We start from the raw sequence: 26,389 nt of genomic DNA, 5'->3' as shown, positions 1-26,389 counted from the left end.
GCTCATTCCAATTAAGACAAAAACTCAACTGAGTAAATTTTGAAGATCGTATGGCTTAGATCTGTGATTCATGAGTTGGGCAGCATCCATTCTATAAGGTGGAATGGGGATCCCAGGAGCTGTACACAATGCAAGATTTTTACAGGGAGCAGGTGAGGGAAGTCACGCGAGACAAACAGCAGGTTGGTCATTGAAAGCTTGCTTCCTTCAGGGGAGGGCCAGGGGCTCAACAGACTGATGATCTTATTAGGGCTGATTGGGGGATTCCTGGGTGACTAAGACTCCATTTCTGGGGAAATCAAAAGTGTAGTTAGAATACATCTTGGTTTGGGGATGTGGGGGTTATGAAATCACGAGTGATTTCATTTTGCACTAGTTGTTTTGCTACTAACATTCCAAATATTTTACGTTGAACACAATTTGTCTGGAGCTGGCTCTATTTAGATGGGAAAGAACAATGAACTATCCAAAGAAGACTCTTTGAGTTTGAGATTTCCCCCTCCCCCCATAAATAGGACTCAAACTTGTGTCCTGTGTATCCCACAGGCTGTTGAGCAGAGTTTGCTCATTCAGGGCTCCCTTGCATGCATCTCATGTAGGTCAGCGGCTGGAGATGTCTCAGTGGGAGAGGCCTGTGGGCCCCGATCATCAGTCAGGCCTTGTAAAAGCCCTGATAAACTATTAAGTGCTCAGGAAATGAGGCATGCTATTGCAAAGATTTTAAAAGCTATCAGAAAGAGTCTAACTCAAGAGTCTGGAAGACTTTCTGACTCTTAAGGAATTATTGTCAATACCTAGATGACATTCAGCTTTATTGCTTTATAAAGAACTGTGCTAGAGTTAAGGCTCTGACCCTATTCAGCCAGAGGAACTTCAATTTTAATTTCCTCAAATGTAAAATGCAATTAATGATACTGTCACTGACAAGATGTGAACATTAAATGAGATAATGCATTTAAATATTTTGCATGGTATTTAGTACCTGGCACATAATAAATGTAGTTGTAAGGAGCCCTGTCATTATTACAGTACTATTTTTGTGATGGCCTTAGTAATGATGGTACATGGAATCAGTATAGGATGAACTGAGCAAACTATTTAAATGCCACAAACAACTCCTCATATATATACATTGTTTCTTGGACTCAGAATCTGTTCTCATTCATGATCTCCCTTCATTCCTCCTGTCAAAGTAGTGCAGGAGGATATTCTGTTTCCCAGCCTCATGTCAATTTTGCAATGTTCAAACATCTACTGTCCTTTGTCAGTTCACTATATCCCTGGTCATTAATATTTTGCTTTTCTTAATTCTGTGATGAAAGAAATGTGCTGCAATTAAAAAAAATGATCACAAAATGTATTACCTGGATGATAGTTTGAATTCTAACTCAAAACTCTTTAACACAGGCAGGAAACAGTTTCTCCCTAGAAACAGGAAAGGCTCAAAATCACAAAGTGAGGAAATATTAGTATTAGAACCCACATAGCTCATGCCTTGTAAATGCCTTTATAATGTATCACATGGCTTATCAGACAGAACCATGATTTGTTTTTGCATAATATAAGTGTAAGCACATCACACAGATCCATCTCTCTCTCTTATAGACTGTCTAGGAAAAAGTCTCCTTACTGTGCATATGTAATATAACTAATACCCGGGGAGAGGGAGAACTCACCAGGTAAATACTCACAAATACAGGCAAGTTTTTGTGGTAAAATGCACTATATAGCCAGACTTGCTACAGTCATTGAGAATTCCAAGATCATTAAAAAGGTGCAGCAGGAATTTTCTGCAGGTTTCTGCCAAATTGGCAGAGGACGAGAGGAGCTTGTCTGATACAAATGCCCTGAACCCTAGATGTTTCTCCTCAGGGGGAACTAGAGAGGATATTGGTGAAGTGAGAACTTTACTCCAATCATGTTGAGCAAATAGAAGCCACATCAACCCATCAACAGAAGTCAAAAGAGTCATGAGAAATGAAATATTGTCTAATCACCAATCTAAATAACCGTGGCCATGACTGGACAGATTGTATAAACAACTACTAAAACCTCCCTTCTCCCTGAAATATTCACCTGTTGTCTGCTGCCAAAATCAATAAACCACCTCCTTGGCTGAGTCATCTAAACGTTTCCTTTGACAGCAGCAGCTTTCAACCCCAACGGTAAGGCCAAGTTGCATGACAAATATACCACTACCCTGTATTTGGATACAAGTGATATTTTCTACCAGTCCATTAAAAACCCTGCTGCTGTGGGTGATGGGCCAATAGTCCTCGGGAAACACTTTGAGAAGAACAATGGATCATTTTGCCATGACTCTGAAACCTGATGATTGATTCTGCTAAGAAGACTTAGATAGTGTTATAAAATCCTGAAATAAACCTTTCTTCTCTGCTTTATGACCACTCCTCCATATGTGTGCACATCCAGGCACATGGCATCTCATCTTTAAATTGGGTGCTGCAGATGGGGTTGATTCTCATACGACCTGTCCCACAGATGAATTCAAAACCTGTCTGATGCCCTCTTTTCTCTTGGGGCTCCTATTCTGAAAGTGGCCTGTGATTTATAGACTGTGAATTGCCCAAGTTCATGTGACATTATCCAGATTCTCTAGGCAATAGCTCCATACATGTTGGACAGATTCTAAATCCATCCTCTGTGGCTATAACACATCCGCATTTTAGCACAACTTCATGTTCCATCCATCTGAGACTCGTAGAGAGTATTGAATATAAATCCTTACAATTAGAATGCCTAGGACTGGTTAGTCAGAACACAGTGGTAATATAGGAATCAAAAAATTCCAGACCTTAAGTTTAACCATTTATTTCATCTGCAGACAAGTGAATAAGACCAAGTTGTATCCTTTCTCTCTTTTGTAAAACATATCAATAATTATTTGCAACTATCTAAGTAGAACAATTGAAGTCATTCTATTGATAAATGCAGAATTTTGCTACATTTTTAAAATTAAAAACTTCCAGTGCTTTCCAGTAGTTTCTCTCATTCCCAATTTGAGAACATTTTTTTTTTATTAAAAAGTTTATTTTTACATCATTTTTCACATTTTTTTTTTCATCTCAATTGTAATCCCCATGGGTTTCCCATCACCAAATCACCCCTGTGCCACCACCATAGTCCCGTGTGAGAACATTTTTAAAAAGCCTTTATGTAGTTCTTCCAAAATATCCAGCTTAATTTTATTATACTTAGCAGTTCTCTTTTCATACTGATACATCAGTTTCATAATATTTGCTTATAGTATAACAACAGATATAAGTTATATAAATAGTTTCAGAAAGTGCAGAATTATGTATACAGGCAAAGGAATAGTTTGCCAGTCTCAAAATTTCTGTACTGCCATTTATATCAGTCAATGTGTTTAAAGAGGAAATGAGAAGCATCATTAACACAGCAAGATGAATCAGTGATGAGAAAGGTGGTTCCTGTAGTGCTAATTCTTTTTAAAGAAGTAGATGGACTGCTTTCCCTCTACACATTTTCATAAAAAACAGATTTTATTTTTAAAAGTAGTGTTAGGTGCCCAGGAAATTGAGCAGAAAGTTGTGGTGTAGACGCTGTCTCTTTGTCTTGGCCTGTCTCTGTCTATTTCTCTCTCTGTGTCTCTCTGCCTCTCTCGTTCACACACACACCAGTTGCCATAACTCTCAAACTCTGGCAGCACGAGAGGGGCACATTTACTCTGATCAATGAAACAGCATTGAAGCATCATTATAAACTAAAGACCATAGTTTCAACTGGGGTTTGCTCTTAGTATTGGGTATTCTGTGGGTTTTGACAAAATGTGCAGAAGCAGATTTATAGCCTGGTAGTACTATATAGAATAGATACATTGCCTCTAAGGTTTTAAAATCTTCAGTTCTCTACCTAGTCATCTCACTCTCCCCCAAGCCCCTGGCAACCACTGATCTTTTCACTGCCTCTGTATTTTTACATCTTCCAAACTGTCATGTAGATTGAACACTATGTATTCCTTCCAGAATGGCTTCTTCACTTAGGAACATCCCTTTTAGGTTCCTCTACATCTTATTGTGGGTTGACAACTCAATTTTCTTTAGCAATGAATTACATTCTATTGTCTGGATGTGCCACAGTGTATCTACTCACCTAGAAGAATATCTTGGGTGCATTACGCCTTTATTTTATTTTGATATCAAACAGAGATCAAGCCTATGTATATAATAAAACTTACAACCAGGTTATTGGCATTAATACACTCCACTGATACTCAAACTTTCCCAACTGTACTTGCATTCATTTGTGAGTAAATGTGTGTATTTAATTGTACATGATTTTATCATATGTGTAACATCGTGTATCACAATTAGAATCCTGAACAGTTCTATCACCTCAAGAACATTTCTGGTGGCCTTTATAACCACCCCACCTGTCCTCACTTACTCTCTCGCCCATTGCCTTGCAACCGCTCATTTATTTTACATTTGAAAATATTACGTAAGAGGAACCATACATTGTGCAAGCTTTTAAATAACTTTTATTGAAATATAATTCATACATCACAAAATTTAACTTTCTAAACCATATAGTTCACAAGCTTGTTCAACCATCACCACTATCTAAAAATACTTCAAATACCCAATATCCGTTAGCAGTGACTCCCCATTCCCACTTTCTCCCACTTCTTGGTAATGAGTAAAGAGCAGCACCCTAAGGTAAGGGAGGGATATTGGAGGTATTCTAAGTTATCCTACATTACTCATGAAACAGAATAGTGTGAAGGGAAGCTTAGCTAAAAGTCATTATTGGAAACTACAGCAATCACAAAAATAAAAGTAAAAAAATAGAATTCACATAACTGAGAGGAGATAAAATAGAAATGAAACAATGAAATATGCAATTAAAACTAGAGGGTTGCACATGTATACCACCTCTCCTGTTTTCTTGTTGCACTTTTTTAAAAAAAATAATATAATAGTTTATTTTTACATAGTTTTGTGACTTTTTCCATCTCAGTTGCAATCCCCTTGGGCTTCCCATCACCAAATCACCCATGTGCCATCACCATAGTCCAGTATGCACTGGGTTTTATCTGATCACAACAGGCTTAAAAATTTCAGAACTGGGGCCCTCCCTGGTGGCGCAGTGGGTTAAAGCACTGTACTGAGAAGCTAAAGCCACTTCCACACGAGTTCGATTCCCGCCTGCCCTGGAGGTGACCACATGGTGTGGCAGACCTCTCCTGGCCCGCCCGCTGCTCCCCTCAGCAGTGTACTTCATCCATCTGCCTGTTCTGCTCCCCCTCTGTCTCTGGTGAAGCCTCTCACCGTCCCTGAGCCTCTGGCCTGTACCCCAGTTCTGTATGTACAAATAAAATCTTAAAAAAAAAATCTTTAAAAAAAAAAAATTCAGAACTGGTTTGAGTCAACTTTTTTCTTACCAGACCTGATTTGAACTAGTTTTATTTCATTAGAAACAACTTAAACCAGTTAGCGCTGATTTGAACCAGTTTTGCCTGGCCTGAGTTGATTTGACAGATTTTGTCTGATTAGAACTAGTATTTGAACCTGTTTTTCCTGCCAGAATCAGTTTGAACCAGTTGGAACCAGTTGGAACCAGTTTTTTTCTGTCAGAGCCAGTTTTACCTGGACAGAACTGACTTGAATCAACCTTGTCAGAATTGGTTTGATCTGCTTTTATCTCGTGAGAGCCAAAGTGAACAGGTTTTATTTGGACAGAAACAGTTAGAACCTGTGAGAACCAGTTTGAACTGGTGAGAACTACTTTGAATCAGTCAGAAATGGTCAGAATGGGTTTAACTGTCAGAACCAGCTTGAAGCAGTCAGAACTCACTAGAACTAATCACAACTGGTTTGAAATGGTTTTATTTGGTAAGAATCAGTTTGAATCAATCTTACATGGTCAGAACTGGTTTGAACCATGTTTGTCTGGTCAGAGCCAAAAGTTTTACCTGTTTTTTATCTCCTGTCAGAACTGGCTTGAAGGAGTCAGACCAGTTTCAACTTGTTTTATCCTGTGAGAACTGACTTGAACCAGTCCCAGTTTGGTCAGAAGTGGTTTGAACAAATTTTGTCTGGTTATAACCTGTTTGAACCACTTTTAGCTGGCCAGAACCACTTTGAGCTTGTGAGATGCGCTTTGTAATATTCAGAATCACTTTGAACTGGTTGGAACCAGTTTATTTTTTTGGTCAGAAACAGTCTGAACCAGTTCAAACTGCTTTGAACCAGTTTTATCAATGTTCTAGGCACTGAAAAGAAATAACAAAGTCCCTGCTTTCCTAAGATATATATTTCAGAGAGAGAATAATCAAAAAAGAGATTATGTCAAGTGCTGATAATTGCCATGAAGAAATATAACACAGTATAAAACAAAGTATGATGGGTGTACAGTGATATTGACCAGGCTTTCCTTACAAAGACCTGAAGGAAGGAGGTGGGGGGTGCCACACAGATGGATAAGGATGGAACATTCCATGAACAAGGAACAAGTGCAAGAGACCTGAGACTCCATACCACTTGTCATATTTTAGGAGGAGTGAGAAGGAACCCTAAGGAGGTTAGAATGACTGGGGTAGGCAAAATAGGGGAAGAGGAAGGAAAGGAGCTTGCGAAGTAGAAGGATGACAGATCACAACCCTACCATGAAGACTGCAATTACTGTGAACCATGTGGGGAACCAATGGATGGCTATGTTACCAGATTTTCACATGTTCTATGGAGCATTCTGACCACTGTGTAAAGAACAGGTCTTCAAGGTTGGAATCAGGAGGAGCAACTAGAAGACTATTAGATTAGTCCAATTAAGAGTTTGTAGAAACAGTCATCTAGGGGAAATGATGGAGGTAGGAAGAAGTGGTTTGTTTCTGTCTGAATTATGAATATAATGGCTAAGAGAATGGGCTGGTGGATTAAAGGTAATATCAATAAGAATAGAGAATAAAATGAAATAAGTGAGTGAAGGGCCTTACAAATTGCCTTATTCTTTACCCACCTTTCTCCCACTTACCCACTATTTCTTATAAGTAAAGCTGAATCCTGGGAGAACTCACAAACTCTGTTAGGATGAGAAGAGGAAAGAGAAGTGAGCAGTCTCTCCTTCAACCAGCACATGCACACCTTCTTCCATGTTGTCAAAGTCCTGTGTGCCCTGAGCACTGCTACCCCCCCACTCTCATTTTTCACCTCACGTAATTTCCCTCATCAGACAGTATTGTGATCCCCTTACTCCCAAAGTGACACCACCTGAAGTCTGTGTGAAACAGACTACCAAAGGTGGAGGGCTGGAAAGAGTCATATCAGAGAGAAGAAACCTAAACAACTTAAACTTGAATGGTGGTGATCCCTGTTCTTGAAAGTTCGGCTGACATAGCCATCCTGAGAAAATTTGGGTGGCTGTTTCCTCTTTTAGTCCTGCATCCCATCATGTTGACAACCCAAAGCACCATACCTGGCCTCTTTCTTCTCTAGATCCATGGCTTGGTTGTCTTTGATTTCAAAAAGTTCTGTCCACTATATAAAACAACTAGTCTAATCTCTATGCCTTCAAGAGTATTTAAACAAAGCCATCCAGAATCTCCTGGGATTCTCCACAATAGGCTTAATGTTTGTTTCTCAAAATAGATATACTATAAATTTCCTTAAAACTGGGATTGGATCATATTCGCTTGCTTTTTTGTAACTAGAAACTTGCTCAGTGCCCTGCACAGAATACAGTTCAATCAACATGTGTGGAATGAATGAATAAGTGACCAGTGACTTTTCTTCATATGCAAATGTATCCCCCAAAGTACAGTCTTAAGAAATACATTTCTGTCCCTGGGGAAAAAAAATCCTGCTGGCTATTAAAAGAAATTTTTCTTCCCATGTACATTTGTGGTTGAGGAATATAGGGTATTTATTTTGAGAATTGTGTATTTTGTGCAATGACTATCTGAAGCTTTATTAATTAGTTCTAGGGCCATGATTCAAAATCTGTCCATTTCTCTTTTATAGCCTTGAGTTTGTTGGCTGTTGTGTGACAATTAATTTGATGTTTAACAGATCATTCTTCTGTGTTTCTTCTACCCCATCAAAATAAGAAGTTCCAAAGAGGACAATGTGGTTTAATGATTTCACATTGGCAAGGACATACTGGAGCCTCAGTAAATGTTTAACAAATAGAGAAATATTTTTTTTTTGTCCAAGGACATGCCATAATCTCACCGTTATACTTAAATATTTAATAAAAACTAGTTATCTCAGTTCCCAACCCTCTCATCATGTCACAGTTTTGGGGAGAACTTACTAATACACCTGTCATTTCTAATTTGTAAGGCGTGTGCATGTTCATGCATGTGGATATAAGTATACATGTGTGTATGTGCTATTTAGGAACGTGGTTGGTGGGGTGATTTATGGCAACATGTTCTCATCTAGATTTTCTTAGTGGAATAGATGTCTGGCCACATTTTTCGTAAAGCTAATATTTCTAGGAGTAGATTGGAGAGCAGGCAGCCATGTCAGTGTGCTCCTTTCTTATCCTTGGAGAGAAAAACTGTTCTCTTTTTCCCTACAAACAGCCCCATTGGGAGTCTCAGATAACTGGGGTGAGGGAAAAATATTTACAAACGTTTTCCTTTTGCCCCTAAGGAGATATTCTGGGCTATTTCCATCTTCCTTCAAGTGAGTTTGGCTGGAGGAGAAAAAGGATGGATTTTTACACATAGAGTTGGAGTTATATGTTAACTTGTCTGCAAGAAGTCGGAACGGGGAATGCTAGTGTCATGGTTAAATAGGTCTCAAGAACTCTCAACTGGGCCCTCCCTGGTGGCACAGCGGGTTAAAGCACAGCACAAAGAAGCTTAAGCCACTTCCGCATGAGTTCGATCCCTGCCTGCCCCGGAGGTGAGCACATGGCGTGGCAGACCTCTCCTGACCCGCCTGCTGCTCCCCTCAGCAGTGTACTTCGCCGATCTGCTTGTTCTGCTTCCCGCTCTGTCTCTGGTGAATCCTCTCACCCTCTGCATCTCTGGCCTGTACCCCTGTTCTGTACGAATAAATAAATAAATCTTTAAAAAAGGAAAAAAAAAAAAGAACTCTCAACTGCCCAGTAGTATGGATGTTTCTGAATATACTTTTTCCAAAGACATTGCATTGAAGTATGCTAATGCACATACTTTATTATATATTTTGTTGTTTACATAAATTAGACATTGCTTTCTGGAAAATTTCATTTTCATACTACCTATAGGCTTTAATTTGAAGTTGATCGTTTTTGAAAAATGTCTTTAGCACTTGACATTTTCATTAACATTGGTTGTAAGGGAAGGATTTAAGAAGGAAAAATGGTCCACAGTGCCAGGCAGATGTGTTCTTCACTTGTGAACCATTGCTGGAGTCAAAGCAGAGATGGCAAAAGGAGTTTAACTAGATTCCATTTTCTGCTGAATCACCTCATAATGGTTGGGGATATTTATGTTTCATGTCCATATTTTATGAGGCATTGGCAGAGTAAGAGGTGGCTAGGAGAAAGAACAAATTTTTCTTGCATAGACAGCTATAAAGCAATCATGTACAGCTATTACCCAATGTATATAATTTTTCAGACCATTCCTGTTAATGAAAAAAATATTCATGACACTTTTTAAAGATGGCAAATCATAATTTACTTAAGGGGCTATGCTATAGGCTTTTATAATAAGAAAGAGAGAAATGAAATCCATCTCTGAATACAGTTAGCTAAAATGGGACATTTTAGCCACATACCAGGGTGAGATTTATGGATGGAAAATTGCAAAAAGTAGAGTGACTTTTGCTAAACTGTGTTAATGGGATGTTAGGTAGAACAGAGTGATATGATATCAAGGGTGTTGGGGTCATTAAGCTGATTTAGATGTTGGACAAAGGCAGCACTCAAGGTAAGTCCTACTCTGAAGGAGGATTCATATGAATCTGACTCAAGTTTGGACATGGAGGAGGGTCTTTATTATTCCTAAAATCACTTCCCCTGGAAATGTGATCCTACACAACTAAGCGTCATTCAAAATTAATGACATTTAGTGGCTAATCCAAAAGCAGATATTTTTCTAAAGTTGAAAATACTATTTTGATGAAATTGCTCTCCTTCCTGTAATCTAGTTTTGTTGATAGAATAATTTTCTGAATTTAATATGTCATGAATTTTACATTCTATTTTTTATTAAAATAATTCCCCTTTATTATTGATATTAATTAATTAATTATGACTTAAGCAATTGGATTCTATTATGGGTTCAGAAATCTTCCTTTGAAAAAGTAATTTGAAGTCTTGGCTTCCTGAATGGTAGATTAAGGATCCAGATGGACTCATTCTCCCTCTAAAATATACATTATGGGGGAAAAAAAGCAGAAACACTAAACTACAATTAACAATTTCAGAAAATTAATCAAAACCATAGAGGGAGCTCAAAAATGTATTTCCAATATAAACTGCCACATGTTGGTAAGACAGTGGGATGACAGTTGAACCTGGGTAGAAGAGCAGGAATGGGGTCTGTGACATTCTCACATGGCTTGTTTCCATTCCCTTTCCCTGCTCTGCTCAGTGTGTAAGAGCCAAACGCTGGCACCACTGTCAATAATTGAGAAATCTGACAGCAACTGGAGGTCCATTAAATGTGAAGTCCTCAAGTACAATAAAGATTTTGCCCAAACTTAGAGTTCATAAGAAATATTTTGCTTCAGAGTGTGGGGATAGGTAATTCCACTAGCGCTTAGCTGGCTGAAATGGGAGGTGACCTTCTCTCACTCAAAAACAATTCCAAAATGCTGTCAATTTCTCAGCTGCCTGCCGCTGTGATCTCACTGTGTTAAACTAGAGGTTGGCTGGGAATTAAAAAGGTAATACTAAAGAACAAGATGACCACAGAAGACATTGACAAGCTGTAGTAAATTCCCAGAGATATATAATATTATGCATTCCATAAGGCTGTGCGCTTGAATTGATTAAGACCAGGGAAAGGAGAAGGCAACTGGCAATCAACTTTGGTTGACCTGAGGACTGCTCAAATGGAAGTGGAAACAATGGTCACCATTAGCTAACCACTAAGTTGTACTGACCCAAGTGAGATTTCTAAGTGAGGTTTAACAAAAATAAGCTAAGATCTTTAAGACAAAGAAAAAAAAAAAAGTAGGATTCTCAGAGAATTGCAAACTGATGGAAACACAGAATTAGTCCAGAAAAGTTACCCAATGAGGAGCTTAGGAGATTATAGAAAGAAGGGATGGAAACAATATTTGAAAAATACTATACATTTCCCAAGTTTAATGAAAAATAATAAATGACATAGTTAAGAATTTCAATGAATTCCATGTAGAATGATCAAAAATATCTAAAATATCTACCCACAGACAAGTCAAAATGACAAAACAAAACAAAACAAACAAACAAAAAAACAAACAAAAACAACAACAACAAAAAGGAAAATCTCAGAAGTAGCAAGTGATAAGCAAGTTACTATATCCAAGGATGCACAGTAAGATTCACAGCTGATTCTTATTTTAAAAAGCATGCAGGATCAAGACAATGGGACAACATCTTCAAAAATTTTAAAGCAAAATGTCTATGAAATAGGAATTTGTGGACATATTCCTCAAAAATGAAGGAACTTTGAGAAAATTTCTAGATAATCAGAAACTAAAATAATTTTCAGCTACCAGACAAAACCTTCCCTATAAAAATTCTAAAGGGGGTGTCCTCCTAGTTTAAATGAAAAGGAACTAAACATTAACTTGCATCTAGATAAATAAAGATCACTGTGAATATTAACTCATATATTCTATAGAACTAAATGAGAATGTGGTTCTATTACAACTCTTTTGTTTTCCTATCAGTTTTAAAATGGAGATGGCCACTGGGAAGTTATAAGTGGGATTATATATTTGGGAGCAGATGCTTCCCAGGCAGGTGTTCACCTTTCTTCCTGCCCCGAGAGGATGGCTGCAGTCTTATCCACTCTGGTTCTGCACCTCCTTCCTTCTACACCAGTGGACTTTCTGTGAGTTGGTGCTTGGCACAGATCTTTTTATTCTTTTTGATTCAGGTTACTTCAGTTCCTCATTTTATTGAAATGCTCTTATACAAAGAAAACGTTAATATTCACAGAGTTCATCCTTTCCTTGAAGATTCTGAACAGTGCCATCACAACTGAAGCCATGTGTAAGTGTGACTCAAACATTAATAAAAATGACCCTCCTTGCCCATTGCAAAGTGGGGTCCTCAGATGTCAAGAGTGAGAAGTGAAATGCAAATACAAGGTAATTAAGGCACTAGGTCTGGGGTCACCATTGTGGCTGTGTTCTTGGGTTTCAACTTAATTTTTTTTTCTTAAAAAAATGTTATAAACGTTAAAGCATAACTATTTTACATTTGTAGTATCATAGAAACCACACAAATAACTCAGAGATCTTCCACTAAGTTTCTTGTATTTGTCCTTTCCCACCCCACCCACCACCCCAGGACTTTCTTATGAGAATACTTGCAGCCCAGCAATGGAATTTGGCAACTACCGAGTCATGATCCCCTTTTAAGGAGGACATGGTGACTGTGATTTCTGGCCTGAAGAGTTCAGTTTGTAATAGATGAGGTGTCTGGGGGAAGCTTCAGGGAAAAGAGAAATGAGCAAACAGGCTCTCGGCTGCACCTCCTGACACCTTTCACTTGACCTCTTGAGCCCGTGGAAGATGTGGAAGTTTTGCTCCAATGGCCCCAGCATTTTCCAATTGTCTGTGGATTCAGAACATCTTTGATCTATGTCAACTTCTCTTTATTGCAATACCAAAATTAATTTCCATAGCACATCTCTCCTTTGACTTATGCTGTCCCAAGTGGTAGAAAACATTATTTAAATTAAACTAAAAGAAAAAAGAATCTTGGCTTCTAGAGTTGCAGGCCAAGGTATCCATGAGCCAGAGAAAGCTCATACTAAGACATAAAATGAAACGACAACAGATCAGCTCTGGGATGTTTTATTCTATGGTATTTTAAGAAAAGTCAGGCACTATCTAAGCAGAAGTTTCAAGTGATTTCCAAGCAATAAAAAGCCAATGATTATTACTAGTTATAGGAAAAGGGTGTTTGGGTGAGGTGATTGGAACAAGAGAGAAGAAGCCAAACTAGGAAGTCACAGAGTAATGGAAATATCCAAGAAGTATGGCAACACATAGGAAAATAAGCTCTCTGAAAGAACAAGACTAAAGGCACCAGAGTTTTTCAAATAAAAGTGCAGGTTGATATACCCTGAGTTGTACCTACTTGCTGGAAGATTTAGGGCTTTATAGCAGTATCATTGTTTTATACAACTTGGAAGACAGAACTATGGATTGATGATGCTATTTTGAATTTAACGTGATTGAATATAACTCATATTCTAAGGGCTTGATTGATGCATTAATAATAAATTTAATAAAACTTTAAGGTGTTTCCTAATCTATGACATGGCAATGAAACCTTAATTTATGGAGATTTGTGAGGATAAAATTAGATTATTTATTTTTAACACACATGATGTTGGGCATGATATTTTAAAAATCACAATAAATGGGGATTATCAACATCATCATTGACATTACATAGTCCATTTTTAAAATTGAAGTCTATCCTGACTTCAAAGTTTATGCACTGACTAGTTTTAACTCTACCTCCTCTATACTTGAAATACTTAGGGAGGATTTTGTTTTTGTTAAAAATCACAACAAAATTGATGGGTGCTCCTCAAATTTCTTTCAGCTCTGAGAATTTTTTTTAAGATTTATTTATTTATGTATACAGAACTGGGGTACAGGCCAGAGGTGCAAGGGCAGTGAGAGGCTTCACCAGAGACAGAGTGGGGAACAGAATAGGCAGATTGACGAAGTACACTGCTGAAGGGAGCAGCAGGCGGGTAAGGAGAGATCTGAGACATTTTAATGATTAAAATTGATAGGATTTTTCTCTTGACTTTTCATAAGAACTTGCCTTGGTACAAAAGAACATCTAAAGAATTAATTCAGAGGAACAAACGACCAAAGATAACTTTCTTACACCACCTTCACACACTAAAGCTGTCCTTATAAACAAACTTGTATCTGAACATTAGATAGGCTCGCATCAAATTGAGAATAGACATGTACTGTTTACAGCATGAAAACCTTACTTAATGATTTTCTTCAGAATAATTGAGTCTTGTTAGACAAAGGAATATTTCCAGTGAGGAGGGATAGAACATTCTATAGCCCCAATATTATCCCTTGGCTCATCTGATCATTGAACGTCTTCCCTATTCGTGAAGTTGGCCCCTGTTACCTTTTTTCCTATAAACAAGCGCAGACCTTTGTTTTTCTAAAAATAGCAAAGGCAGTTTATTCAAGTCTTTCCAAGTTCTATGGACAAACCCAAGGGATACACACAGACCACATGTGCAACACAGAAGATCTTCTCAAAAAATCTGATTTGGATTCTATTACATGATGTTTATGTTCACACCACCTGTTGAAAAGAATAGCCCTATCTTATCATCCCAAATGACTAGAACATCAGGGCCTGTGCTCTTGATTTAGGCCTGCATGAGTGATGCCATGGCATAATGTAAAAATAGAAATTGGGTTCAAAGAAATTAACTTTTCCTTGATGAAAACAAGAGAGACCTGAACCTACCTCCTAACTCTCTTGTTTCTTGCTCCTAAGACACACATTTCCCCAAATGAAGGACTTCAGGGATTCATTGATATAGAACCAACTGTTGTGTAAAATGTTGAATTTTTCTCCCTATATATCTCTTAGAATTTTTTTACACAAACTTTCCCTGAGTGTTGTAGTCATATCCCTAATGAGCTTTCAAGATACTTTTAAATGTTATTCAAATTCATCCCTACATTTTGCTAATTATGACTTATTTAACAAGAACACTGTTTTTAACAAATAAATTTTTACAGGCACATCAAAATGATAACTGTAATTACTTAAAATAAATTTTAATGATGTTTAAGTAAAAGAACACTTCTGATTTTATCCATGAAAGGATGACTCTTATTAATATGCTATGAAAAATTAACAACTGGGAAAATACATGAAACATCTGCTTTTATGCATTGGGAATGTTCACAACCAGGCTATGGTAAAGGGGTAAAGGGAAACAAAACAATAAGCCTGATGAGCACTGTGGTCCACTACCTGGAAGTTAGCTCTAGACCACAACACCTGAAGGAGTAACTGAAATACAGCCTGGTGGCCTACTGAGCTAGGGAGTCCTAGATCAGATTTCAAAAGGACTGAGGCAGCTAGACTTTGGGCCAGTATACATAACAGAAGGGATGACAGAGTACAGCACTCCGAAAGTCTGCCTGGAACCTGAATACCAATCTACATGTGCATGTTGTAAAGCTTTCTAGGGCCAGACAAAAATACAACTACTACGAAAATAATAATTATCGGAGACTTGTGAGCTTAGCAATGCCTAGGGCTTCACTCAATTCATTTTTTACGATCCAGAGGTAAAGATCTTGTTAAATAGATAGATGAGTCATTTTAGAAAGATCCCAGAAACACCCCCTCCCTGTGGGACTGAAGCATTCACTGAGTAAACTGAGTTCCTCAAGATCTACCTGAAAAAAGAAAAAAAAAAAAAAACTTTAAAAATAAGACTTGAGAGGATTGAACTACTTTATAAGTAATTTAACTGCCTTAAAGTCAGTACTTAAAGATTTATATCCGAACTTCTTGAATCTAAATCCCTTCAAGTTCCTGTCTCACTTCCAAGTTCTGCTAGATAAAGATCCCTAATAACTGTCCAGATTCTCCTCTTAATTATTTAAACATTTCTTATCTGTTTTTCTAGTTTTATTATTCCTGGGCTATGTCTTAGGCCATCCCCTCAGAGTGTGCTTCCACTCTTCATTCCCTTTGCATCCTGCCCCCTAATTCCATACATCACCCCATGATGAGCTGACTGACATTTCTGTACCTCCTTATTGTAGGGAAGTAGTGTCAATGGCCTAGACTCAGGTAACCTTGCCGTGTACTAACTGTATAACCTTCATTAATCTGTGGCTGATTCTAAGACTTAACTTGCTTGAGGTACAATATTAATGGATGTCTTCCAAGGTTTGGTAAAGAACTTACTGGAATCTATTCATGGAAGCCTCTTAGCAGAATATCTCTATGAATATATATTCTAAAATGTGCTGCTAGTTTTTGCTAGTTACTGTCACTAATAGAAATAAGAAAAACCTTTAGTATGAGTGTTAGTAAACACCACGGAGCAGAGTTTGGTTATGGGCCTCCAAGACACCTAATCTGGGGTATCTGGCAGGCAGCAGCCAAAGGAGACCCCTCTAATTCAAAAGAGTGCCCATCTGATTTCAGGTCTGGGTATGCTTGAGAGAGAGTATAGAAAGGAGAAAATAAAAAGTTATTTTGATGATATTATTTGAATTATATGTGGAAATAATGGCATTTTAGATATTGCACTAGGTCAAATATATTATTAAAATGCATTTCCTTATTTATTGTCACTTTTTAAAGATGACTATTAGAAACCTTAGAATTACATATGTGTTCCCTGTTGGTTTTTACTGGTGCTCACGTCCTCATTAAACGCTACTGCAAACTCTGTGCTTCACACTGGAGCCTAACACCTGGGAGAGGTTCTAGAAAATCAGTTTTTATGAGCAACTTAAATTCCTTTACTTGGAGTTGAACTTGTAGAATTCAAAGACTATTAGTTAGCTATGATTATTGTTACTCTCTCTGTGTTAAGTTCCAGGGGAACTGGAAATCACCTAAATTCTGCATCTGACGTGTCTGAACTCCACAGTGTACTCTTCCCCCGGGGAGAGTGGTGTGGAGCTGGTGCTGTTGGAGGAGGCGTGGCCTGTGGTAGGACCCTGGGCATCTTCCTGGGTCCTCAGCACCCAGTGGTGCCACCCCGTGTGAATCTTTCTAGCTTTGCAGGGCAAGGGGAAAGTACACAGATGAGAGATTTGTGAGCCAGAAAATGGAGGTTTGTGTAAGGACTCTGGGGATGCCTGTACTTTCACCACTTTCCCTGAGAACCGACTGGCTTCCCTACCCTGCATCTCACCCCCCACTGAGGATTCCAGGGACCAAAGCGTCTGCTTGTGAGGTGCAGACCACTGGTGATTTATTTGGGATTCTCCTGCCAAATGCTCTCAATTTTTAACAGGTCTCCACCACAGCATCTCATCTTCTTTCCCCCTTTTTTCTCAGTTTCTTTACTTCTCAGCATTAGAGGCTAAATAGATTCTGATGGATGATTTGGCGTACTCTGTTCCTTCCTGGCCACAGCCTGTGTTAGTTCCCACAAATAAAACCTGAGCTGACAGTGGTGAATTTATGAAGACCAGTAAGAAATGAGCTGTGCAGAGCAGGTCTCTCCAGGAGCTGACCCTAGATGTGCTGAGGACTTTTACTCAGGCCAAATTGCACAAAAGGTAGGACCCAGACCCTTGCAGTCGCAAAGATCAAATATGCCAAGGTAATTCAAAGAAACGGTTTATTTGCCTTTGGAATCCTGGGACTGGAAGTAGGCTGTGAAATTCCTCTGCCCACTGGCTCCAGTACAGCAGAGTTCCCAATTCCCGCCTGACCTGCTTTACCCCACAGTTGGGTGTGATTATTCAAATCTTACCCTAAAAACCTAGCTGGATCTTGAGCTCTGAAGTGAATACAGCCAGGGATTTCTTTGTATGGTTTCTCTTCTGATGTTTTAGTTGTTGAGGAGAACAGAAATAATTTGGTAACACTTTCCAGATCTCCAAAAAAGGCATTTCTGTTCCTGTAGCTCTGGCAGTTGCAGCGTCCTGCCTCATCTGGGGGTTTGCCCTCAGGGGTCAAAGGAACTGATCACAGAGGACAACTGACTTTCTCTTAGACTTGGTTGTTTCAGAGTTCTATGTTCCTGTGTCCCACAGAGGCCTGCTGCACAGTGATGAGAAATATGCTCTCTCAGCCTTGAATGTAAAGAAAATAAATAAATGCACCCCAAATGAGCATTCGATTTCTATTAATGACTCTTCCCCTGTATGCACACACATACATACATGCAAACATGTGCATCTGCGCATATTGCAAATTCATGTACTACAGTATAAATTTAGGTACATGCACACAGCCATCAGTATGAGCAAGTACATACACGTGCGTTTATATCCACACTCGTGCTCACACACACTGTGCCTCCTACTTCGGGATCTCTGTAGATGAATTGGCAATGGCTGACACTTATGGAAACCTGGATGCAAAGGTTACTCACTCTCATGGCTTGTGGTGTTAGTGCTTGGCTTTGAGAGCTGAGCTCTGAAGATCTAGCACTTCAGAGCTGACCTATGCTGGAGACACTTGTCACTTTGCTTTAAGAATGTTCCTGGAGAGCATAATCCTCCTGAGCAGAGGGCTCGTCCCCTGCTGCCTTGGTTCTTGCAGGGTGGAGAAGAGCGAGGCAAACTCAATTCTTTTCTGTCAGGTACAGAGCTGACCTTCAACTCACTGGTTAGTAGATGTATTTTTATCCAGATGTGGAATGTATAGCTACTCCAATACTGTCCCTGACAGTAAGCGCATCTTAGGGAGAGGCTGCTGTGACCGGGAGAGGCTAGGATACAGAGAACATACTCTCCATTTCTTTCCTGCCTCACCTGTCTAGTGAGTGACACTGGAAGTCCAGTGACTTCCAAAGTTGGGAACTTCATGTTCGATATTGAGGAATATTAAGACTAAAAAGTAAGCTCAATGAAAAGAAAAAAAATGGTATGCTGTATTTTCTGAACAAACGGCATTTGGGAAACCTGGTATGACTTTTGGAAATACATAGTGTGTCCTGCTCACCAGTCTCTGTTTAATAGAATAGAATGCCACCCAGCAGCCTAGACCACAGCAAAGTTGTGCTGATGGATTGTTAACCTCTGAACTTTGACCCAGGGAGGCCTCGAGTATAAAAGTCCTTAATTCTTTCCCTTTTGCTCAATCACCCCAGGGAAATTATGTAAAAGCATTTGATAAGAATGAAAAAAAAAACACAAATAAATAATAACAGTTACCAAAAACATGCATAGACAATGGCCTGAGATTGTTGCGTGCTCTTAGAAGAATACAGTGAGTCTTTTATAGAAACACTAACTCATCGTCTTGCAGTCAGTAACTCAGTTTTGTGTACAGCAGTTCAGATTCTGGCCCACTGATATCAGCTGCACTTTGTAATAAAGTAGAGCAGAAATCTTGGAAAATGATATTTACACCTCCCAGGGAACAGTCAGCACCTGAAACCTACTTTTCTATGGGGCTAATCCTCCTTTTGGCCAATGCTTCCTCTTCTGAGTATTGTAGAGAAGACAAATAGTGTTAGCATGACATGTAGGAGGGAGTGCTGTGTTGATGGTTGCATTAAACAGACTCAAACTGAATCACTTTTATGCCTCAACTTAAAACATCCCAGTCTCTCACATATGGCACAGATATGCAATCACCCCAAAACAGTGTATATGGAAACTGTCAGATTACTTTATTTCTTTTAAATCAAATTCAATTTTACCTGTAGGTGGAAGCAATTTCAGTCTTCATTGTTATTGTCAGGGGTGTTTAATCCTGAGAGGGTTGTATTTCCCTGACTGTGGAAGTCAGACTGGGATGCGGTGACGACAAGTGGCCACTGCTCCCCAAGCAACAGTGATGCCGCCATGTCTCATAAGCACACAGCCCTGACTCCACCCTCCACCTCTCCTGTCCCTGCTCAACAAGCTTCAGAAGCTCATTTCCCAGGGGGTGTCTCCATAGAGATATGGGCCAATAGAGCCACTTTCAATTTTCTGGAAACAAAATTGCAAAGAAACCTTCATTGAGTGTCAGGGATGTTTGGGAGTGAATTTGTTATCACTTCAGGGTCCACTATTTCCCAGATGTTCTCAGGGTCCTGCAGGAATGGGAAAGACATTCACATGACAGGACCTGAGAGGTGAGTCCATGTCACAATATTATGGTAGCTGCAGGTTAGCAGGAAGAGCTTTGGTGAGTCATTAAATCAGGTGACTTTGTTGATGCCACATCACATGTAAGGGTCAGAAGGTTGGATCTGTCCAGGGACAAAAGGAAAACTCAGACCACCTGGGTCTGGACTAGGTGTGATCAGACAGAGCTGAGGCAACACCATTCCAGGTGCAGCAAATTCACAAGCCACTGCAGCTGGGTAGGGAGGTGCTGAGGAAGGTCTCAGGAAAGGGTCCTTGCTGCTTTTAGGTTCCTGGGCCACTGTGGCAAGCCCCCCGCCAGCATAGCACATAGCAGCAGGACACCGCTGGGAAGAACAGGACTTTCCCCTGCTGCCCATACTCTGGCCCAGCACCAACCCTTTGGAGCATGAAGATGAGGGGCTGGGAGGAGATGCAGCAGGAAGCCAGCCTCACCCTACAGAGAGCCCACAGAATCCCTAGCAAGATCCCAACGCCTATGCTGGTGCAGAGGATTTTACGGTAAGACTTATATAGATGGGCACAAGCCGTGTGATAACTATGACTTTCTTTAAAAAGAAAATTGTGTCCAAGAACACAAAATCATCAATTCGAAAGGATACCTGCACCCTTATGTTTACTGAAGCACTATTTACAATAAGTGAGCTATGGAAATAATTCAAATGCCCAAAAGGTAGATGGCTGGATCAAGAAGATGTGGTATATATACATTATAGAATATTACTTAGCAGTCAAAAAAGATAAACTCATGCCATTTGTAGCAACATGGTTAAAACTGGAAGGGGTTATGCTCCATAAAATAAGCCCGAGGAAAAAGAAAAATATCAAATGGCTTTACTTACAGGAGGAATATAGGTAATCAAATAAGGTGTCAGGAAAAAAAATAGTAACAAGAAATTAAAGACCAAAATTTACAGGCAACTATAAATCAGAGGCATTCTGCAGGGAAGGAGGAGGGAGAAGGATCAAAGCAGGGGCAGGAAGAGCCCAAGGGACTATGGTGATGGTGCAGGGTGAACTGGTGGTGGGAATTTTATGGGGATAACACCTGAGAAGAGAAAGCAAAGGCTGAAAATATGAACAATGATGTAAAATATAGATAAATAGTACAGAAAATAAATTTTTGTGGACTAGTAAACTATCCCACTAAACTTTTTTTAAAAAAGGTTGTAGTTCACTGGCATAGGAGTGGTGGAGGGAAGCTTGTGAACATGTGGAGGTGTGGATATGTATATATGTAAATGACTGACAAATTGATAATAAAGTAAAACCAAGAAATTCAGTGGAAGAGATTAATTAATTTCTTCATTCTAAACAGTAATTAAGAGACTATGATACTGAGGGAATAAGAAAAATCTTCAGCTATTTTCATAATTGGTGCTTATATTGTTAAGGGGAAGGATGTTCTAAAGGAACTCTGCAGTCTTATGGACTCCACCCCCTACTCCAGCTTTCTGGACTCCACCCCGTACTCCAGTGATTGGAAACTACAACTCCCAGCAGTACCAGAAAGAGAACTGCGAGGACCCAAGGGCGGAGCTAGCAGGAATTCTGGGACATTTGGGGGCTAAATAGGGTGCGATTGCATCTCTTGCTCAGGAAACGCTCTCCGGACCGCATGACTTGGTGTGTTCAGTCAGCCTAGCCATAAGGTATTCCAGTTATTTTTGTATCCCCCTCTCTTTCCCTGGGTTGTTTCCTATTTCTTTTCCCTTTTGTAAATAAACCCGTTATTGACCCTTTTGTGTGTACCTGCAGTATAACTGAATTGTGAGCGCACAGGTGAGGCCAAACAGACAGGCAGCCCAACCCACTCTGGGCTACCCTGTAACAACATGATTGGACATCCATCAAAAAAAAAAAAAAAAAAACCTCAAACTAAATTTTACACTTGTTACATAAATCAGCAATCAGTTCAAAATAGATGGTAGACTTAAATATAGTAGCCAAAATTAAAAAGCTTCTAGAAGAAAAAATAAGAGAAAATTTTCTGTGAGTAGGGCCTGGTGAGGGACATTTAGACTTAACAACTAAAACATGAACCACACAAAGAAAATTTCACAAACTTTACAGCATCTGAGATTTTCTAATGCCTCAATGAAAGATAGTGTAAAGATGATAAGAAGGCAAGAAACAGGTGAAGAATTTTCACTTTTGCCAATAACATTATCTATAGTAAAAGCACTTTTTACACTCTATAAGGAAACTAAAAATTCAACTGTGAAAATCTAGCTAGAAAAATGGCCAAAGACATGGATATTTTACTTAAGAAGATGTAGAGATGGCAAAAATATACAATATTATTTTTATCACATGAATCACTAGGGAAATGAATTAAAACCATAATGAATTATAACTATACACCCCAGAATGATTAAAATAAAAAAAAATAATGAAAACACTAAATGCTCATGAGGATGCAGAGGTACTAGATTTCACATATTTTGCTGATGAGAAGGTAACATGGTATAGTTAATCTGGAAAACAGCTTGGCAGGTTCTAAAAAGAGTATAGATGCAGTTATCAAAAAAGTCAACTATCGCATTTCTGGATATTTATCTCAAAGAAATGAAGTCTCATGGTAACATGAGAAACTGTCCATAAATTTTTAAAACAGTGTTATTTGTAATAGTTAAATGAAACAATCAGGTGTCCTTTGTGAAATAGAATGGTTAAACAGACTTTGGTACATCCACACTGTGGAATATTATTTGGCAATAAAAAGGAACAATTATTGATTCACAAAATGATTTGGAAGATCTCAAGGGAAAAACGTGAGTGATAAAAACCAATTTCAAATGATATGGAGAACATATAATTAAAGATATGGAGGACTTATAATTAAAGATATGGAGGACATATTAGTGGTTGACAGGAATTAGGGATGGGAAAAAGATGAACATGGCTATAAAGAGGTAATACACAGAAAATCCTTGTACATGCAGACATGAATGAATAGAAAAGTGATAAAGTCTGAATAATGTTTGTGGCCTTTATCAGATCAATTTCCTGGATTTGATTCTGTGGTGTAATTTTGTGCAAGATGCTACTGCTTGAGGAAACTGGTTGAAGCACACTTAGGACCTTCATATACATTCTTTGCAACTTCCTGTGACTCTGAGTGCAGTCCATATGCTCATATATCTTATTTTACAGCTTATCTTCCAGCAGGAGGTTTCCTTGTTTTTGAATCTCATTTTATTGTGGGAGTCCAGATAAAGGAAGGAATGTGTATCTTGATTGATGACAATGCTGTTATGTAGGGACACTTGGACCTTGGACTTGTGTGGAGTGCAGAATTCACTTATATCTATACTATTTGTTCATTCAATAACAATCATCAAGAAGCACTCACTGTGTACCAGGCTTATGCTAAGACACGGGGCACTAAAACCTGAACCCTCTGCTGAGTAGTATCTATTTGCTCCTTTATTGTCATGGTGTGATTTGGTAGCCTTAATAAGTGGACAGCAGAGATAAATGCAGGGGATGGGTCCTATCTAGGGTCATTCAACAAATAGACTCATGGATTTTAGACAATGAGGCAAAAGTAAAGTGAAATTAAGCCAAGAGCATGTTGACTATTTCAGTGTTTTTGGGTAGAGTAGGGGCAGAACAAGCATCCAAGATGCAATGTGGAACAGGGAGGAGGCCCATAGGACTGTGGTGTGAGGAGAGGATGAGGAGGCTGGAGGCCTCAGCAAGAGTTGTGTTTTTTTTACATGTCAGAGGTGGTCATCCTAGAGGACACTGCTTCCAGAAACCCTTCAAGGCTCTACGCAAAAGCAGTTCCAGGTCAGCCAAGTAGGGTCACTCTCTGAGTAGAGATTCTGGCCACAGATGCAGCAGGGTGGAGGCTGAGGGGAGAGTGACTTCCAAGTAGAGAGTTGAAGCTGGAACAGTTTCAGTGGCCAGAAGGAGACAATGGCAGTGGCTTTTCACAGCATGTTGAGCTGGACATGGCCTGAGGAGTCCAGCATGCAGCTGGCATGCATACATCAACAGACGCTGCAAACCCTCCCCAACATCCCAACCTGGTGAGAGCTTTACAGTTTACAACAGGCATGCATATCTCACTGATTAGAAGCATTAATTAGCTGCAGTACAATATGGTGTTGTGGCCTCTCTTTTGGAAATTATAGGGCGCAATTTCTAGTTGGCTTCATTGGTTACAAAATATAGATCCTGCTCAAGCTACCTAATTTCTCAGATTCTGTTTTCCACCTATACAATAAACAGGAATGGAATATTAACTACTGTACTGTGGATTATATAAAATCACCAGCAAAGTGTTTATCAAAGTGCCAGGCCTGGAGTGAGTAATGATATCTGTAATTATCACTGTCATTATCACTATGCTGTTATTGTTATTCTTGACTCAATGCTCGAAATGTCTTCCATTCTGTTTCCAGCACCTCTCCCCAGAGGGGTGAGCTTTCACAGGTCTGCCAGTCCCCCTGGAGAAATCGGGGTCCTGGAGGGTCAGGCTTCCGTCAGACAAGTGGAGGCATTTCCAGCCTCTGTGGTGCAGGGTGGGGCAGCCAGATCTTCATGCTTCCAGTGTAAGCCATTCTTTCTTAGCCTTTTTATGGATTTGGGTACAAGTCAAGTCCTTCATCCCCATTTCCTTCTGTAGCTCCTTCCTCAGTCCTTGGAAGTGAGATGCCATAAAGAGATACCCCCAAGGGTACACTGAACCAGAAAAGCAAGGAAAGGCATTTTACAGCATTGGAGAACATTCTTTGATTTTTTCCAGGATCACATTTTTTCCCTCTAGTTTCCTTTGTCTCCAAGTTGAAAGATTGGGGGAAAAAAAAAATCTCTCTCTCTCTCTCTCTCTCTCTCTCTCACACACACACACACACACACACACACAGGCTCCATGTATCTTTTGAAAGGTAAAATAGAACCAGCTGAGCTGAATCAACTTGCAGAAGTGCCATAAATACCCGCCAGGCTGTAAAAGCACAATCTCTCTGATATGGCAAAGGGAAAGTGAGAGCTACAGTGGGAATATCCCCCGCTCCCTGCCACCAAGTCCAGGATAAACACTTCTCACACTTGCTTTGTGCGCATGCCTGTCAGCTCAGTGACTGGGGTGAGGATTAGAAAGAGAAACATAGCTGAGGGCTCCCAGAGAGCTTGGTCCTTGGCCCAGAGGCCCCTGAGGGCTGGGGGTGCCCAGTATAAGTGATGGAGAGAAATGAAAGCCTGACAAAGCCAGGCAACCTCAGATAAAGCTTTTGAGGGGATGTCATTCCCTTTGTCACTTGGACAAGAGAGCTCTTAACTTCGTGTCTAGTTCCATCTTCATTTTCAGTCAATCAGGATGATGTAGAAGTCCCACTTGTGCCGTAGAGTGTCCTCCCCTCAGGGGCTATAGGGTTTCCCTTCTTTTTGGCATGTCCCTGATCCTGTTGTGCTCCCTGGTTCCTGAGACATCAGCAGACAATAAAATGAAAAGTACTGGTCATGTAATATCTTTCTAATAAAAGTCAATGTCCTCTAGCTCCCTCCTGAGAAGACACAGGCCCTGTAACCCTGCAGGAGGGCCCACACTTTCTTGGTCTCTTTCTACTTCTGTTTCCTCTTCAGCTCTGTTTTCTCTAGAAGTTTATTTCCTTCTTGGCCATTGTGAATTATCAACATGGGGCTGTTGAGCAACATCAGAACAGCGATGAGGCAGGGTAGAGCCCATCCTGGCGACTCAGGTTCCTTGAAAGAAGCGGAATGGCCTGAAGCACAGTTGGGGAGGTGAAGAGCCAGGATGCACCTGCATTTCTCTCCCAAGTTCTAAAGGCCCCTTTTAGACTCAAACTGTCACTTGATGATCTTCTCTCTTGGATGGAACCCCACACAACTGACCATTCAGAGTCAATGCAGCCAACACTCCAGCTGACAGCAATCCTGAGAGAAGGGAATCCTCCAGACACTCCTCACTCCTGACTGTGTCACAAGGGACATTGTCACCTGGGATGGCAGCTGGGTGTCAGAGTGATTATTGTCACAACTTTGGTTGACATCAAGGCAAAACAGAACCATGTTGACATTTTAGGAGACAAGTCAGGAAAGAGATAATCTGTAACTTCCTGTATCCTGAGAACTTCCCTTTCTTCTTCTTTGGTTTTTAGAATCAGAGCCATTGTATTAGTTACAGCGATTTGCCTACTAAGTCAAAAGGCTGGGTAAGATTGTCAGAATGCAGCCACCTGTGATGTCGCTACCTGTGTGTGAACATAGGTTTCTGACATGTTTTCATTCTTTTTCTGAAAATGCACTCACACACACTTTCATTTTAAGTGATGTACTGTTAAACAGCAGTTAATGTACAACTAAAGACATGGATGTACCATTAAGAGACAGAAAGAGAAAAAAATGGTAGGTCCAGAAAAGGGACAAAGGATCCT

The sequence above is a fragment of the Condylura cristata genome, unplaced genomic scaffold (genome assembly GCF_000260355.1).
Source record: "Condylura cristata isolate star-nosed mole 26May11 unplaced genomic scaffold, ConCri1.0 scaffold00011, whole genome shotgun sequence".
Lineage (NCBI taxonomy): Eukaryota > Metazoa > Chordata > Mammalia > Eulipotyphla > Talpidae > Condylura > Condylura cristata.
The sequence above is the reverse complement of the archived record's forward strand: the minus strand, read 5'-3'. Positions refer to the sequence as shown.